Genomic DNA, 17,486 nt, shown 5'->3' with positions numbered 1-17,486 from the left:
TGAGAGTCGTGGTGAGAGAAGTCCAAGAGGCGTAACTGAGGAACCCAGAGAGGACACTGGCCAGCCGCCCCACTGGGCATACCATCCTACCCAGAGCACTGCATGTCCATACACAAGCCAGAGGAGAGGCCAAAGCATTTTGCTCCCAAAATGTGAGGTTGTACTTACTTGGTTTAGCCTACCCAGATCAACCAAGATTTAAGAGGCAGGCAGGCTCAGCAGGTCCATTTTTGGAAGGTGGCTGTCTCTATAACAAAGCTGCCACAGAAACCTTACACGAAGTTACACTTGTGATAGAACATGCAACTACTAATAAAAGAGTACACTTTTAGGTCGTGCTTGCTCTGGCGTCTCTGCTCAAGAGGAATAAAGATTCAGGCGTTACACCCATTAGAAAAAAAATCAAACCATCTCAGTAATTACTTGTCAGCAGTCTGCTACGTCAACTAACACAAACCACAGTTTCCATCATGTGTAGCTGAACCAGTGTAGAGGCGCATTCGTTGCAAATACTACTTGAGGAGCCCTTTTCTTTCCTCAAGAGTTTGTGCTATCCCATAGCTGTACTTTGGCATTAAGGTGCCTAAGCCAACGACTGCAGGAATCCTCAAGTTGCTCTCCAGATTTCTACACAGACCTATAAATTTAGGGCTTACTTGAAAACTGTCATATTAGAAATGTCTTCTTTTAAAATGCTCTATAAAAATACAAGAAAGCTACTCTGAAACAGACAAGACGAGGCTACATACTGCTTTCTTTGGCATCATATATTGGTTGGCCATTTCAGAAGTCAGAGGTTGTGTAAAATTAGAATCAGGCTATTCTAAAATTCTCTACATTCCCAGACCAACATTTAAGGGATGCAGGAGGATGGCAACTCCAGAAACTATCTTTGATGCTATATTTTAAAAAAAGGTTTGGCTTTACAAACCGATAAAAATAATCTGTAAGGATTCAAACACTTACAAGATTACCCATATAATTACCGAAAGAATAGATATAGATTCAGTAATCGCTTCTTTTGAGCTTCAGTGAATAAGTAATCTTCTCTCAATACAGCATAAGTTTCACTTATTTTAAGCATATCAAATCCAGAAGAGATAAAAGCTGCTTTAACACGAGTTCCCAAAATAGACAGCTTCTTGTTAACAAAACACCTGTTGCTGAGAACTGACAGTAAGCACAAAACACATTATAATTTGTTTTTGTAAACAGCACTATGTAGAATTTTAATTGGCTTATAATGCTACAGTTCTACATAGGCCTAATGCTAAGGGAGGTCCTGCTCTAATATCAGGGTTCCTAGCTGTTAATAAATAAAACCATCGTCATCATTTCTGGCTAGGGCATCTTGAATTCAACTTAACTTCCAAGAACATTGTGATTATCATGTATGATGTGTTGCTCTATTTAGAATTATGCACTATGTCTAATTTAAGTGTTCAAAATTATACAATACCCTTACTGTGGTTTGATGGGGAACTCAACCTAAAGCTAAAGCCTGACCAAACAAAGAGGGTATTTGGGGACACGTTTTGGGGAGAAGAGGTATAAGTATGATGTTCCCTGTGGCAAAGCTGCATTCCTCATCTTTTGCAATGCACTTAAATTTAGCCAAGGGACTCAAAGGTGCTACTTTGTTTTAACCCTAGGGTTTTTTGTTGGCTTTTTTTTTTTTCCTTAATTATTATTTCAGTCACTGAGGAAGACAGCTTACATGTTCTCAAACAAGTTACTGGATGTCTAAATATTAAAATCTATCACCCAGTATAAAGCATAGGAAAATATTATACAGCTGATCAGCAGCCAGCATGAGCAACTGATATTTATCCATCACTTAGTATACTGTCAACTTTCACTGAAGATATGAATATACCAACTCACCAGTCACAATATGAAGTTTTGCATCTTTCCTTAGTTTCCTCTTAACTGTCACCTAACACTTTGCAATGTCTCAGGCAGTGTAAACGTCCACGTGAAACAAATAGACATGTACCCCATATATATTTATATGCAACCAGTGCAACCTTTTCATGATACATATAATTTGGGGCTGTAGACACTTCTGCCATAGTGTTGCTGGGCGAGGAACTGATCTACTTTGAAGACTTCATTCTTCAGAAGCCTGAATTGGTTCCTGTATCTGGTTTATGGTGCAGCTCTATGCCAAAACAGTCAAGGTCAACAGTGCTCTGCAACAACAAAGTGGAACTACCCAGTCAGTATCAGAACTGAACTCTAAGCCTCAGTCACAGGAAAAATGCAAGCTGCACACATCACCAAGAGGTCAGAGTGCAAATTAAGTATGAGTTGCCTTGTGTCAGCCTTAACTACCCGAGATACTGTCAGATTAATAGATAAGGGGCTAAGGAATGATCAGAAATTCAGACAGTGTAAGGCACCTTCCTTTCTGAAGGTTTCCAAAACTACACCACTTGCTCAGATGGAGAGGTCATTACACTGTTTAGGAAAAGCTTAAAAACTACTCGAAGAAACTTGATTGAGGACAACTGGCATTTTTCCCACTGCCATCATGGAACAGAAAGTAGGGTTTTTTATATTTCTTTCCTAAGCCCATACAGAACAGACTGCACGTATTTCAGTGTCTCAGCAGACGAGAAAGCCAGGGCTGACAGTTTTCGAGTATAAGGCTGCATTGCAAACATTGTGCTTTAATCACCAGGACATCCTTTTTACCTAATACCCCAGGTACAACCCTGTAAACTGCCTTTCTGATAACTAAGTTGGCTATTCATTCTGTTTTCAGACAAGATCCAGCCATGCCAGCACGCATTTCTAGTACAATGTCTCCCCCACTTACTGTCCAGAACACTTAGATCAGCAAGTTAAGAGCACAATAGCCTAAAAATAGCATGGCTGGATGCCACCGTCTCCCCATTTATTACGATGGTACCTTTGTACAGAGTTCTTTCTACAATTCTACATAGAAAAATACAGCCATAAATGGCTTTAAGGGAGGGACTTGTATCCAAAAGGGCCAAGCTGTTTAGTGCCATGGGATTCCCCCTTTTTCCTCAAGCCACACAAACAGAAAATTGCATTTTTAACAATAACTCTTTAAGTACATCTGACTCCTCTTTTTATCCTCTTGCCATAGTACAAATCGACACATGACAGAGTAACAGCACTTTCTAGAGAAAAGAAAATTCATGATATAAAGGAGAAGCAAACTAACATAGAAAACCCAAGCCAGATCTCTCTTCAGTTATTTTGCTTGGCATATTAAAGCCTGTATCACACTTTAGAATGGATGAAGAGGGAACAAAATCTGCTCACAAGATATTGAGCCTCAATTGTCAGCAAGGTGTGGCTTTCTATCACAATGGTCTTCTCTTCCGTTCACAAACACTGGCCAACAGGGCTTCTATCAGGAAACAATGGAAAAAGAGCACAATATATTCCATTTTAATATGGTATAAGGTCAGAAACAAGAGGGAGATCAGCAAGACCAATGCCCTTCAGCTTGGCCTAAAGATGGATTCACAGGCACCGCAGCTTCAGCTGCTGCATTATGCTAGGCTAATTCCACAAGTACCACGTCCTTGCTACAGCTTGAAAAACAAAAGCCCAGTGCCCTAACCCTCCCTCCCAGAAATCTCTTGTCTCGCACCCCTTTTGTGAAGACAAAAAAACCCTACAGTACTGTTGAATAATATTTGTGTCCCTTACATTAAAAAATCATTAATTTTAACCCATAACCCTGGGTTTCACAAGGAGACTTTCCCATTTTAACAACTAACTAGATGCTGCTTAAGTAAACCCAGCAACACACATTCTACACTGTATACGCCACCCTGTGCAAGTTCACCAGATAGAGCTAAGAGGCCATACAAAGAAGTTTCAATAAATTCTTCATCTCAGGCCTTGACAGTCTGAGAAATTAAGGTGTCAGAGCCGCGTCAAGGACAGAGGTATTCCTCAACACAACAGACTGATATTTAAAGCATTCTGATTGTGCAGGGGGGATCTGAGGTAGAAGATAGAAGGATAAGTAGGTAGCAACTAATCAGGGATTTATTTATATACAGAATGACTAGGTATAAACTTAAGACCACAGGTCACAGTCACATTATGACTTTGCAGAATAACAAGCTAATTCTTGCAACAGGAGAGACCACAGTTAACAGTCAAAAGTTTCACAGACACCAAGTTAGCGAAAAGCAGGAGGGCAACACAATCAACTAAGTGGCCAGAGTGTGAAATTAGGTTTTTTTGTTGTTGTTTTCCAAAAATTTTTTGAAAGCCAGTCAGTTACTCCACCACTATGCGTACAGTTTTAAATCACAATCAAAGCACTAAGTCAAGTTTGACTAGACTTATTAGGAAGGCAAAAAATTCATACACAGCTGACAGCCAGTCCACAACAAATCCTCCTTGATCTCGGCACTAGTCTCAGCCCCTGCATGGTTTGTCACACTCAGCTGACAATTTGTTTGTTAGGTAACTAATAATACACTTACCCTGACCTAGAGTTACTAATGCCGCCTTCCTCCTCTCCCAGGATACTTTAAACAAACCCCATGAAAATAGGCTGATATTCAAAACAATCCTATTGAGCAATTCTAAAGTCTCTTCGCTAAAAAATGATCCAGGTAAATCCTTACATATTGCCCCGACTACTTTTTTTTTTCTTTTTTCAAGTTAGTAATCAAATGTTTTTGATATCGTAAAACACTACAATAGCTACTTTCAAGTTACAATTTGTTTGATAACTAATTAATACCTACAAAATCACTTTATTCAAGGACTTAACACCAATATCCAACAGTACATCAGAGCAGCACGATAGCATAATCCCAACGTCAGAACTCTGGTGAAGTTCACTTAGAAAACTCTCCTGCATCAGCAACAAAAGCTACCTTGTAAGCTTCCTACCTGATTCTGAAGGAGCCAGGCAGGAAGAACAATGTCCAAATGTTTCAGTTTAACACTCAAAACACAACCACTTCTTTTGCCCCTACCTTATAATGGTGCAGATTCCAATGCAAGGTCATTCTGTTGCACAAAAAAACCCAAAACATTCTGCTACATAACTTTACATTCAATTAAGGCCTTGATTCTACATATGATTTTAGAAAAACTTCTTAAATTCATACAGGGGGTAGTAGAGAAACAATTTTATCCTTCTTTGCAGTCTCATATCTCCCCTGCCACCCCATCTCAAAAACAGTATGATCAACAACTCGTTAAAATACTTTCTTCTGACAATCTAACTCAAAGAGCGCCTTTTGTATAAAAAGGCATGAATATGTCCAATTTAGGTACAGAAATTCTACATTTTTGCCTGCAGAATCAGTGGTTCTCTCTCTTGCCTCTCAGCTCCAAATATAATTTAAAACCTTAAGTGGAAAATATCTGCCTTCCCCATGCGATATTCTGCTTTCATCAGCCCAATTTTATTCAAAGGCACACACACAAAAACTGTTTAGCTTCCTGCCTTGTTCAAGCTAATGGTGAAAACTTCAGTCCTTTTATAAAAAAAAAAACAAAACCAAAAACTGCAACTCACATCCAGTGCAAAGCATTTAAACAAGCTGAAAGCACCTCACTTCTGTCCTAAGAATTACTGCTATTAAGTTCCCATTCCAATTTGATTATTAAGTTTATATTTGTTTCCCTAATCCTTCACATAGATAAAAATGCATTAGCATCATGAATCACAGGCCACACCAGTGCAGTGTTGTCTTAAACCCTGGGCTAGTTAAACTGTTCAGGTGGTTGCCAGGGCCTGCCAAGTCAGCCACACTGTTTATAGTTTAGTTCTCCAGATACAGGATTATTATGTTTCAGACTGACAAATACCGTATCCTGAAGGTCAGAGTCCTGTGATACAAATACATCCTGACAGGGCAGAATGGCTGAGCCGGGGTGGTCTTCAGCGTGGAGACAGTTTCGGCTTCTGCAAGACTGCTGAACCATTCAGTTAAAGGAAGAGCTGTGTGTTTAGTAAAACTGCTGCTTAAGAAGGAGCTATTTTTAGGAAATACTCAAATGCGATAGTACATTTGTCTAAGTAATACTCAAAAGATTGTCTTCAGTTGATCTAAATGGAGCAGAAGATGGATCAAGTTAGGATTTAACTCGGTTTATCTCTTAATGCATAATTTAATAACCAAAAAGTTACTTTTCAAATGAAAAAAAAAAACTCACGTCTCTGTCAACAACTGGAGAATGAGCAAGAAAATACAACTTGACCAAGGAGAAGTGGTTTTTACACTGTCAAAGCTTTGTTTTTGCTAATCTCTATTTAGCTCAAAAGCCCTATAAACACAGTTGGAAGAAGGGATCTGTTAAAAATATATCACCCCACCCCTTCAATTAAGGGCTGAGAAGCTTATGACACATCTGAGACATCCAACAAGAACAGGGAAGAAGGACTTAATGTTCTTGATATTTCTAAAGGTAAAAAAAAAAAGAAGGCAGATTTAAAAATCCCAAACGTTTCATGCCTCTCTTAAATGGATTTTGAAGCAAGAACAGATCCAAGCTATTTTTATTCCTTTGTAGGTCGTGTAATTAACTGCTTATTTTCACAAAACCTTATTACAGCGTAAACATCACTGGCCAGATCATCTGCCCCACCCAGACCGAGCTCCACACCATGGGAGGCCAACTATCTCTGTGAGGAGCCCTTGTACCTGCAGGAGAGGGATGTCCCTCAGTACCAGCCTCCCCTCAGCAGCAGGGCTGACACGATCAACGGCTCCAGAGCTCACCCCTTCACCGCCTCTTTCCTAGAAACCACAAACAAACTAGTTAACAGGCATAACCCCACATCTAAAACTATAGGCAGATGTCCCTTTTCGGATATAGCTGAAATTCTGTAAGATGACATTATTCCTCTCCCCAACTCCCTTCTGCCTTGGGCACACAGCAATTAGCAGAAATGATCACTAAACCACTTGGGAAATAGGGGGAGGAAGAGGAGGGGAAAGAGCCACTTGGGTTGGCTCGAGACCCTAATTTAAAATAATTTAAGCCAGCCTAGTTGATTTCGCATCCAGCGCTCACATGACCCACTCTGCTGGAGGAGCAGCAAGAGGTCCCGGCACAGAGCAGAGGGCACTCAACAAGGAGGGATCTGAAGCCCACAAAGCCGTTTGTAGGATAGATGTCTGCCCTCCCTAAGGCTCTGGGCATGTTTGACAGAGATCATCCCATGGGAGGCCTGCAGCCTTCTCCAAGTAGTACTAAACAGAACCAGAGCACAGGGTTGCTATCCCAGCGCATGGTGGGCCACCCACTTCACGACACTGGGAATTACCACCAGCAGTCGGTGGACCAGAGAGCACAGATCCCCTTCGCCTCATAAACAGGGGAGATCAAATTTGGTCCTGCATTTTGTACACAGGTTTACAATCACTTAAGAATATCTTATTCACATCAGAGATGTATATTACATCCTGGCACAAGAAGCAGATGCATAAATCCCACAGCACACAACACATTCACAGTGTTTAAGATCTGCAGATGGAGCATGTGCAGGAGAAGGTTTTATGAACAAGAAGTGCTGGAACAACCAATCGTCATGCAGGGACAACACGGGTCCTGCCAGCGACGGCTTTGAATGCAGGCAAGAAACATTTGCTGTAGCCTGAATACAGAAGTTGTACAGCTGTGCCAGCAAAGTGGTATGTTTATCCTTTAGGGCAGATTTGCTTTCTACAAACAGCCTGCATTAGAATTGTATACATGTGGTAAGAGAGTTGAGCATTTCACTTCTGTGTTGAATAAATCAGGAAAATTCGTCCCAGATAATACATCTTTCCCAACTAAGTTGTGGGGGGTAGAGGGGACCCAAGAAGAACGGCTACTCAGTCAATCAAGCAATATGAACCAAGTTGTCTCATGTATTCAGCTTTTTTCCTGTTTTAAGCAAAACCAGCTACTGGCTAAACATAGTATTTAACAGCACGCAAATAGTTAAGTTTGCTTCCTTTTGTTTAAGCAAGTCTAATACACATACTCATAATACAAGTTTATAGAAATTACAGTAGACTGTACTACTCTTCTTGCCCTAATCTAAGGCATCTGACCTAGCCACTCAGTCTAGGCCTAGCATCACTTGTAAATTAGGAAATGAATCAAAATCCAGGTATTTAAACACTTATACATCCCAGTCTTAAATATCTCCCCTGATACATAACATCCAGCCCACCTCTCTGCTAAAAGGCCATACATAGTCACTGCTCATTTTACAGTAGCATTTCCAGGGTTTAAATATAATCTAGAACACTAAAAAAAATGCTATAAATAGATAAAAATAGATAGCAAGAGTGAATTAGTAATTCAGACCTATAAGCCACTGGAGCATGGCAAGACGCCAGCATGTCAAGACACTCTGACATACATAGAAGTAATCTGTACCCAGCATTTTGGGAGAAAACAAAATGGCTCAACGCAAAACTGAAAGAACGGGGTATACTTTAATAATCACACTTGTTTACATTCAGTAAAGATCTAAGCAATTGGTTTCCAACACCACTTGGAAGACTGTTTCTCAGTTTTCACACAACCATTCTTCTATCATCTTGACTAATCACACAAAACCTATCAAACTCCTTAGACTCAACAAGTATTAGGGCCATGAGTATTTCTTTCCAGTTCCCAGGAGCAGCTGTATATAGACACAAGTGCTTTTATTAAAAAAACCAAGAAATATTTAGGGAAGTAAAAAAATTCCTGAAAGCATTATTCTGTACATGGCCTCATCTAACACGTTTGTCAAAGATACAGAAAGGATGACCATTAAAAGAAAGTCTTCATTCGCATTAGAAACCCCCTGCTTCCTGACTCAACACTTCCTGCTCTCCTCCCTCTCACCCTATCCCATGCCACCCATGGCAAATCATACTTTTCCTGTTCCTGAAGACCTTTCAGATGCAGAAAGTGTCACTAAAAAGACCATATATGATAAACCTGGCACAGAAACTGGAAATAATCTTCCCCCAAAGAAAACACCTGCTATCCTCAGGCAATACTGGATTCAAAAGAGATTCTGACCAATTCTAAAGAAAAAAATCACCACCACCACCATTTTTTTTGGGGGGGGGGGGGGGGGGGGGGGGGGGGGGAAGAGGGGGCTGGAAGGGTAGTAGCTGCAACACAGGGCAATAACACATAATTTTCCTGCCTGTGTTTGTAATCAGAGCTCTGACAGACACAGATACTCTGCAAAACTAATTAAAAAAGAAGAGAAAAATGGTAATGCTTTCCATAATTTTTACATATCTTTGTTCTAAATGCTAAAGACCTGCAAGACATTCATCTCGTCAAGAACAAATATACAGACAACAGCACAGCAGTCTTCAGTGATACAACAAAAGGCAATTTAAGACAAATGACTTAGAGCAAATGCTATCACTGAATAATCCCACGGCAGCTGTCATAATTCGTTAGCCCAAATCTCATCAGAATCAGAGAAGTTAGAGTTAAAAACGAGCTCTCTTCCTGTAACATTGTGTAACTCCAAACCAGCAGCATTATCCTCGCTATTTTAGAATTAACATTTCTCTGTAAGATAAGGTGGAACGACTCAATCCTTCCACGCCAATAAAAAATAAAAAAATAAAAATAAAATAGAATAACCCGGTGCAAGCCAACAGATGACAAAAGAAACTCGGTCAAGTTTGAGCCTCTCAACACCTTATTTCCTGTCTAAAGAGCCCTTTTGTTCTGCTTCCCTGCATAAATGTTAATATTCTGCCATCATTAGAAAGCGAAACAATGAGAAAAAAAAGCCCCACGCACATGAACTCCGCTGCCCCGGAGGGCGAAATAACGCCACACCACGCGATTAGAACCGGAAAATTCCTACCAACAAAAATCTCCACAATTTTCTGTTTGCTTCACCCCAGATTAACTTCACTTGGAGCTGTACTTCGGCGCAACCTAGCCTGGACGCTCAGCCCCGCCTTCCCCGCCCCTATTGGCCCAGGCGAGGGAGCCCCGCCCCGCCAGCCAGGCTCCGCTCTCCGATTGGCGGAGCGGCGTATCCATTATTTAAAGAACTTTTTCCTTGCTAGCAGGTTAGGCTGGGCGGGTTAGAACACCCTGGGCAAGCTGGTTCTTAAAGGGACAGGACCCCGCTGCCGGCTGTGACAAACTACCCACCCCCGGCGACGCGTCGCCCCGAGGGAGCTCCGGCGACAGCCCCGGGATCACCGGTCCCGGGGGCAGAGGCACCCAGCCTGCCCAGCGCAGCGCTGGGGAGCCGGGCGGAGAGCAGCCGGCGGGCTGGGAACGCTTCCCCCGCCGCAGCTACGGAGGGGCGGCTCGTTGTGCTCCCGAGGAGCGGCTGGGGCCAGCCTGGGGAGCCGGGCACGCTGTAGAAATCAGTAGCCCCGGCTGAAAACCCACCGGGTTGCCAGTTCCAGAGACTCTTCTGCCCGCCTAAAGCGTGAGTCAGCAGGAGAGCAGCTCGGCAGGAAGCCACCCGCTCCGCCGCGCAGGGTGCCATGGCTGCGGCCAGAAACTTTTCGGGCTGATTCAGGCTTCGGCCGACCGAACACAGTTGCAAGAGACTTCACCTTCTGACCATCGACTGCATTTCCCACAAGCCCAGCTTCCCCTTCACCTGCTGTTTAGATTAAAAGCCTTTCTTTTTCCTCTGTGCAAACGCTGATGCAGTTCCCTACCCCATCTATCGAGTGACAGAAGCCTGGTATCCAAGCCTGGAGCACGCAAGAGGAGTAAAAACAAAACAAGGCTTAATAACTATTTCACAACTGCAGATATGACACCTCATTTGAGAAAAACCTTGCTCCATTCCGAACACGCAAAGCCCCGGGACACAGCCAGGGTTCCCTCCTGCACCCACAAAGTATCATCGTAGCAACGCAAGACTCATCTGTTTAGGAAGGCTGCCTTATAGAAAACATCCTTCGTGTGTTTAATGTAAAATAATTAAAAATATTAATCTAGAGAAAGATATAGCACTTGTCAGCATAAGCACATTTGGGTTGGGTTTTTTACTGTGCAGGGAAAAAAAAAGAAAAAAAGAGGAAAAACTCCTTGTTTCTGGTCCTTACCACCTTTCCTCTGGCCAGCGCTGGAGCAGCCCGCCTTCCCCTACGCCACAAAACAGGTATCTGTTTTTACTTTCCTAATGCAGATTAATTAAGTCAAAGACAGTTTAGCATACTGCTTTACTGCAAATACCACCCAACATCAGGAAAGTATTTACAGCTAAGTATTCCTTTGAGCTACAATACATACACCAAAAAACGCACAAAAACCAAACACCTTCAGGAAGGACATTTAATTCCCCTAAAACAGTCAAATAGCACATTTTGTGTTACCTTGTATTTTAAAGCAATTTATCGCACCACAAATCCAAATAGGACTGAAAAGCAGCAATTCTTACAGTTTTAAGTTAGTAAGTATGAAACACTAAAGGAACAGAATTAACAAGATTTACATAACTTCCCCTACAGAACCTAAAATACAAGCTGAAAGAACCAGACCTTAACCCTTGCACCCGAATTCAGTGCCCTGCAAGCATCAGTACTGCTGGAAGTCAACCGAGTCCCCCGAGGATAACTGTGAGGCCATACTTACATGACACTTTTTTTTTTTTTTACCAAATGTTATCTAAACAATCAAAACCGAGAACATAGTTCATGCAAATAAAACATACCAGTAAAGTGCCCTCTAAGTATCTCAGTAACCAATCTTGGAAAGCTTCACTTTAGAGCACGTTAACTTTAGGCCCATAAAAACAACAGCAGAACTCACAACTCTTATCAACCGAAGTGCCTAGTGCTAGAACAGGACATGAAGTCTAGCCACCTCGCAACTGCAACAGTGATGAAAAATAATGTTTATCATCAAACATCCCACGCTTCAGCTTACACTTCGGTTATACAGGCAGCAGCAGCTCCTTATCTCTGCAAGGGAGAAGTTTCATCCCTTTTTCTCCCCACCTTTCCCCTCCCAGTCACACAGTCTGGCCTGCTCCCTGAGCCCAGCTCCGGTGCTCATCAGACCCTTCCATCTGCCCCTGAGTCACTGATCTGGCAGAAGTTTGGCCAGCTTCTGATAAGCAAGAGCACGGCCTACCCAGAGCATAAGGGCAACAGCAAAGCAGATTCTCCTCCATCCAGCACTGTGACCTCCTAGATCTGCTTACCTCATCCCGTTCCAAAAAAACAACCAACCACCACACACCAAAAAAGACCACAAAACATAAAATTATCTTACTAAGAATGCCCCAAGAATAATTTGCCATCCTCACAGAAGATAAAAAAAAAAAGTATCTGTGAAGCAGGGTATTGAAGCTAGGTTCACATTTGACCCTACCTCACTGGACTAGACATCATGGGTACACACATCTGTATCTAGATGTTGGTAATTCAGACATAAAAAACCCTGCAATTCAAGTTATTACCCCATGCTGAAGGAGACCTAGTGAAACTAAATGTTCAAAAGCCTAATTTATAACCTCCGTTTCTGCACATAAGCCACTTATTTTCCCTGTAAACACACACACATTGTAGAGAAGACGCAGAGGCACTATTTTAAGGTCTAGGCTCAAGTTATATCTTTGCTACTCTTACAATAACTGTAGCAATGCAGGAAAAACGAAAATAGCAGACTGCAGTGCAAGTACATTAAATGGGGAAGCTTTGACAGCAGCATAAAAAAGATTCAGTTTGCTGCCACTGAACTTCGCACGGAGGACAGTAACAAGAGAAAGCACCTGACTCTCATTTGACTATTGTAATCATGGAACAGCTAAAAGGCCATTTGTTCCGTAATCTTACACACACAGAAGACAGCAAGTTCGGAGGACTTGACAGCTCAAGAGATCAAGACCAGAGCCTTTCATCTTTAAGTCACCAGTTCAAACAGAGACCAGAATAGTAGCGATCAAAAGCTACATGTGATGGCTGTTTGGGGATTAGATGAAGAGATGGTTACTTGCTGCCCAGTTCCCAGAAGATCAGTGTGAATCACAAGAGCTTTCTTCACAATTTTGCACCTGTTTTTCAGAGTCTTGAATACATTATACCTCTTGGATTCTGTACACGTTAATAAGTAGCAAAGCAACTGAACTGCTACGTACACGTTCTGAACTTGCATTGTGGAAAAGGACTTTACCCTCTGGTTGTCAATTTTGTCAGCACTACAGCATGTACTGAACTTCTTATTTATTATTTTTAAACAATTGTCGCTCTGTCTTTTAGCTTTTTTTATTATTAAAGACAGCTTTAAAAGCAATATTCAGCTTCCCATTCCTTTCTCACCCTCAGAGGCTGCAATTCTGTTTCTAAACAACAGTTCTCGTAACCTTGCCGTGTAAGATATTTTTGCAAATATATCAATTTAAGAATTTAGGAATTTCAGAACTCTGGCATTTCAGAAATTATTTTGAGACATTAGTAATAATTTTTTAATCAAACCTAAACAACATAAAGTTCATGAGATCCATGTCTATGTAAGAAAAATAAAAAATTCTCTGTGCAATGGAAGAAACATTCCTTTTTGTATTCTTATATGTTCTTCAATACATCCATGTGCAGTCTCTAGAAAGTCAATTAGCAATGGCTCCTTTCCAACCTGACTTTAGTTTTAGAAGCCTGTAAAAGTACCTGGAATTTCCAGGCAGGACAGGCAAGATGAAAACAAGTTCAGAATACATGTTGACTGAAGGTTCTGGAGTGCAGGTTCACTGTCCTGCTAAAAACTCCACTACGAAAAACGATCTTCTACACAACTCCAGCAATACATAGTTGCATAGTTCTTAGTAGCATATTACTTCCCAAGAATGAAGCTGCTGATGAAAAGCCAAAGTCCTAGAAACTTCAGTATCCTCAAGAATAACTAACAAGGCCCTCACATACAAAGAATTCAACTTGCTATTCCAGGAGTCTAGAGAGCGCAACATACCAGACTGATGAGATTTCAGTAATCTTGAAGAACTTTGTGATTTCTCTTGCTGTTTTCAATCCAAGATGTACTGCTGCACTGCAATGATCAAATCTGGAAACAACAAAAAGGTGCATGTGATAAATACTGGGTCTTCATCAGAGCAGACTGGTTAGTTGTCTGGACAGCAGTACAGATGCACCAGACAAACACATTCCCCTGGAAGTTTCAGCAGCTACCTCAGACCACCCAAAGCTTGGGTACTCAGGGAACTAAGTTAATCCACATGTTAAATCCCAACTGCTTCTTTCTACACAGAGAACAAGCCATTAACAGTCTTTTTTTTTTTTCCCTCCCTCTTCCCCTCTTATCTCCTGGCCTATGAAGCTGCACATCCTTAACAGGTCCCAGTCACCCTCAGCAGTTGCCATGTTTGTTTGGCTTTGACTTTTTTTGTTGTTTTTGAGGGGTTTTTTGTTGTTTTATTTTGTTGTTGTTGTTTTTTAAACCAGGACATGGAATCATATCTTGTACAACTGTACCACTGAGGACTCCAGTGATAGATGGCCACATCACTCGCTTCAGTCAGAGTCCTTGAGAAAGGATCCAAACATTTAAAAAGACTTTTCCTTGACATCCGATATCTCGAGTGAAAGAAAAAAAGTACGCTAGCTTGCACTGAATTCAGCATGCTCCAAGTTCATTTATATGTAATTTATAATACTCTTTATAGCTTAAATCAAGTATCTTGAATGCAAGTCATAGCCCAGTCAGTATTAAAAAAAAATAAAAATAATATGATTGCTGCATGGCTATTAGCTGCCAAGAAAATGGAGCCAGAAGTTTGTATACTTACAATTCTCTCAGAAATCAGACTCATTAATATAGCTGTTACAAAAGGACACACTTTCACAGAAACAGGGATTACCTTTATCAGTTACCATGGCAACTTTTCAGTAGTTTGCGTTAATGCTACTCTCCTTCCGATAACTTGCCACTATCTCTTTTCAAGCTATTTGTATAAGGTTTCCAATGTGCCATCCCAGACCATAAAGTAAGAAGTTGAAATGCAAACTTACATTCTTAGATCACACTCTTACAAGTATATTATGTAACATACAATGTTGTTCATTTTTGCCATAAATTCATGATTAGTCAAGAAGAAAATTTATTTTAAACTGTTGTTATTTTAACATGATTCATAGTTTTGCAAGACAAAAAGTATTTTAAGAGGTATCCTATGAAATACATACAGAAGACAGTTTCTTCAGTAGTGAAAAATTTCTTCTCCTCTAACTGGAAACTAGTAAACCCAAGGAATTATGCCAGTGATATGTCATAGACCTTGATATTCAGTATCAAAAGGAACAAAAATCCTCCACAAAAATAACACACTGGTCTTTTGGCCTGAGCAAATATATGACAGATCAGAAAAGAGCCTGTCCCCTTGACCTAGGTTAGGTGATAATTAATATAAAAAGCAAGTGTAGGTACTTCAGCACTAGATAAACAAATCAGGCAGAATTCAAAAAGCAAAGCCATAAAAGTTAAAGGAGAGACAGGAAAGAGACTAAGGAAGGAATTGACATATTTGCTTCCTCAATTGTTGTGTTACCACCATCACCAGTTCAGAAGAGGATTAGCACTCTGTGCAAGAAATTATTTAAGATGACATCAGACAAACAAAATCATTTACTTGGAAGCAGGAGGAGGAAGAGAACAGTTTCTTCTTTATTTTTTTTTCCCCCCATAAAGTTCATAGGGCAGCTTACCAAGCTGCAGCCTTCTCTCTTCAGTGTACACAGACAGTTTGGCAGAGTTAAGATGTGAGCACAGATCCTTAGAAGAATGAAAGAAACTCGGCACGCTCTTTACTCCCCGTAACTCTTATGCAATGACATTACAGGACAAGTCTGGACAAACATCCAGGGAATGGACTTCAGAACACAACGGTGCACTTTAAGTCAGTCCACGCAGGGGGAGAAGTAACTGCCATCGGTTTTGCTGAATGCATCCACATTACATCAGCACATTTGGTGGACGCTTCTGTATTTCGTCGTTGTTGCCATTGTTACTGGCAGTAAGATACTTAGTGCTTTTTATTTTTTAAGATTGCCCCATCCTAACATCCTGTGGAAACACGAGGGGATGCTTGCAGCCCTTATCTATCACTCCAGGCTGTTTGCAGAGGCTAGACGGAGGTACGTTTGGTTAAATTTCGCAGGGTTCCTCGGTGAACAGAAGAACACCACCACAAAGAACTTTTCGCAGAATAAAACGCAAGGGGATGACAGCCTATGCGGGCTGGAACCCTTGGTTTCATGGGAAGGCTGCCACAGCACAAACTGCATGTTGCTTCCTGAACGCTCCGTCTCCCAAACCAGCCCAAACCGCTGCCCTCCACTTACCCGAGGAGCAGAGACACACACCGACTGCCGCCGCCACCGCCGGCCCCGGCCCGGGCGAAGGCCCCGGCCCGGAGCCGGCGGGGAAGCCCTCCCTCCTTCCCTCCCCCTGCCCGGGCACCGCCGCTCCTCCAAGTCCGACCCCCGCAGCAGCTGGCTGGGACCTCGCCGGCCCTGTCCCCCGCCTCTCCCAGCCAAACTAAAATAACTCTGGAGCCGGGGAGGGCGAGGGGAAGGGGAAGGGAAGGGCGGCGGGGGAGGGGGGGGGGGGGCCGGGCTGGCGGCGCGCCGCGGGCCGGCAGAGGCTGCCTCTCCCCTTCCACCCAAGGACACGAGTACAAACACCTCTGCCCTGGGATGGCTCCTGCGCACGCAGCCAGGAGCTGCCCGGCGCGGGGGGGGGGGGGGGGGGGGGGGGGCGGAGAGGAAGGAGGAAGGAACGACCAAAAAAGGCAGAAAAAGAGCCCCGCGGCCCTGGGCCCGGCCCGGCCCCGCCGCCACCCCGCAGCCCCAGGCCCGCCGGCTGCGGGGCTCAGGGGGAGCGGTGCGGTGGGGAACCCTCCCCTCAGCGCCCCCGCCGCTCCCCGGGGGCGAGCGGGCGGCCACCGCCCCACCTGCCCCGCGGCGGAGAGAGGCCGCCGGCCCCCACTCAACCGCCCGCCGTCCCCCGGCCCGGCCGCGCTCCCCTCACCTGCCTCTGGGCCCGCCGCGTCCCGCCGCCGCCCGCCCGGCCCCGCCTGGCCCCGCTCGCTCCTCACCAAACTTTTTTTTCCCTTTCTCCGTGTTTCGTTGCCCTCAGAATGACGCGGGCGGGCGCTGATTGGCGGAGCCGGGGAAGGGCGGCCGCTAGCAAGAGGAGGCGGTGCTATGGCCCACGACTAATTATTACAAGGAGACGGCGGCGACGTGAACCACAATATGCTATTTAAAGGGACCGCGGCCCGTCTCGTGTTTATTCCCCTTTACGAGTGACCTGAGGCAAGCGGAGGGGCGGGAGCTAGGCAGCGGCCGGGAAGCGAGCGGGCAGCGTCCGCCAGCACCGAGGCAGGCTGAGGGGGCGAGCCCTGAGGTGGGGCGGGAGGCCTGGGCGGCGCTGAGAGGGGGCTGCCCCCTTCAAGCTGGGGGCCGCGGTCCGCCGTGGCCGTTGGGGGACAGACAGTGAGGAGGTGGCCCCTTCACACCCGCGCGGTC

General features: G+C 43.5%; 1 protein-coding gene across 6 annotated transcripts in view; it reads right to left on the bottom strand.

Annotated features, from left to right (window-relative positions):
• Window positions 1-17,121, bottom strand: part of ZFAND6 (zinc finger AN1-type containing 6) — a 38,317-nt gene extending 21,196 nt beyond the window's left edge. For 2 of the 6 annotated variants that reach the window (XM_054213416.1, XM_054213413.1), the window contains exons 1-2: window positions 16,987-17,121; window positions 13,912-14,004 (exon numbers count right to left, since the gene is read on the bottom strand). The gene's annotated coding sequence lies outside the window, so the exon portion shown is untranslated. Of the gene's footprint in view, window positions 1-6,659; window positions 6,756-11,659; window positions 11,792-13,911; window positions 14,005-16,298; window positions 16,449-16,986 lie in introns of those variants that run through there. The other 4 variants (XM_054213414.1, XM_054213419.1, XM_054213418.1 and 1 more) reach the window with 4 other exon arrangements.
• Between the last annotated feature and the right edge of the window lie 365 nt (window positions 17,122-17,486).

Source organism: Rissa tridactyla, chromosome 9 (assembly GCF_028500815.1).
Source record: "Rissa tridactyla isolate bRisTri1 chromosome 9, bRisTri1.patW.cur.20221130, whole genome shotgun sequence".
NCBI classification, from domain to species: Eukaryota; Metazoa; Chordata; class Aves; order Charadriiformes; family Laridae; genus Rissa; species Rissa tridactyla.
Note: the sequence above shows the minus strand (reverse complement) of the source record. Positions and strands in the feature narration are given on the sequence as shown.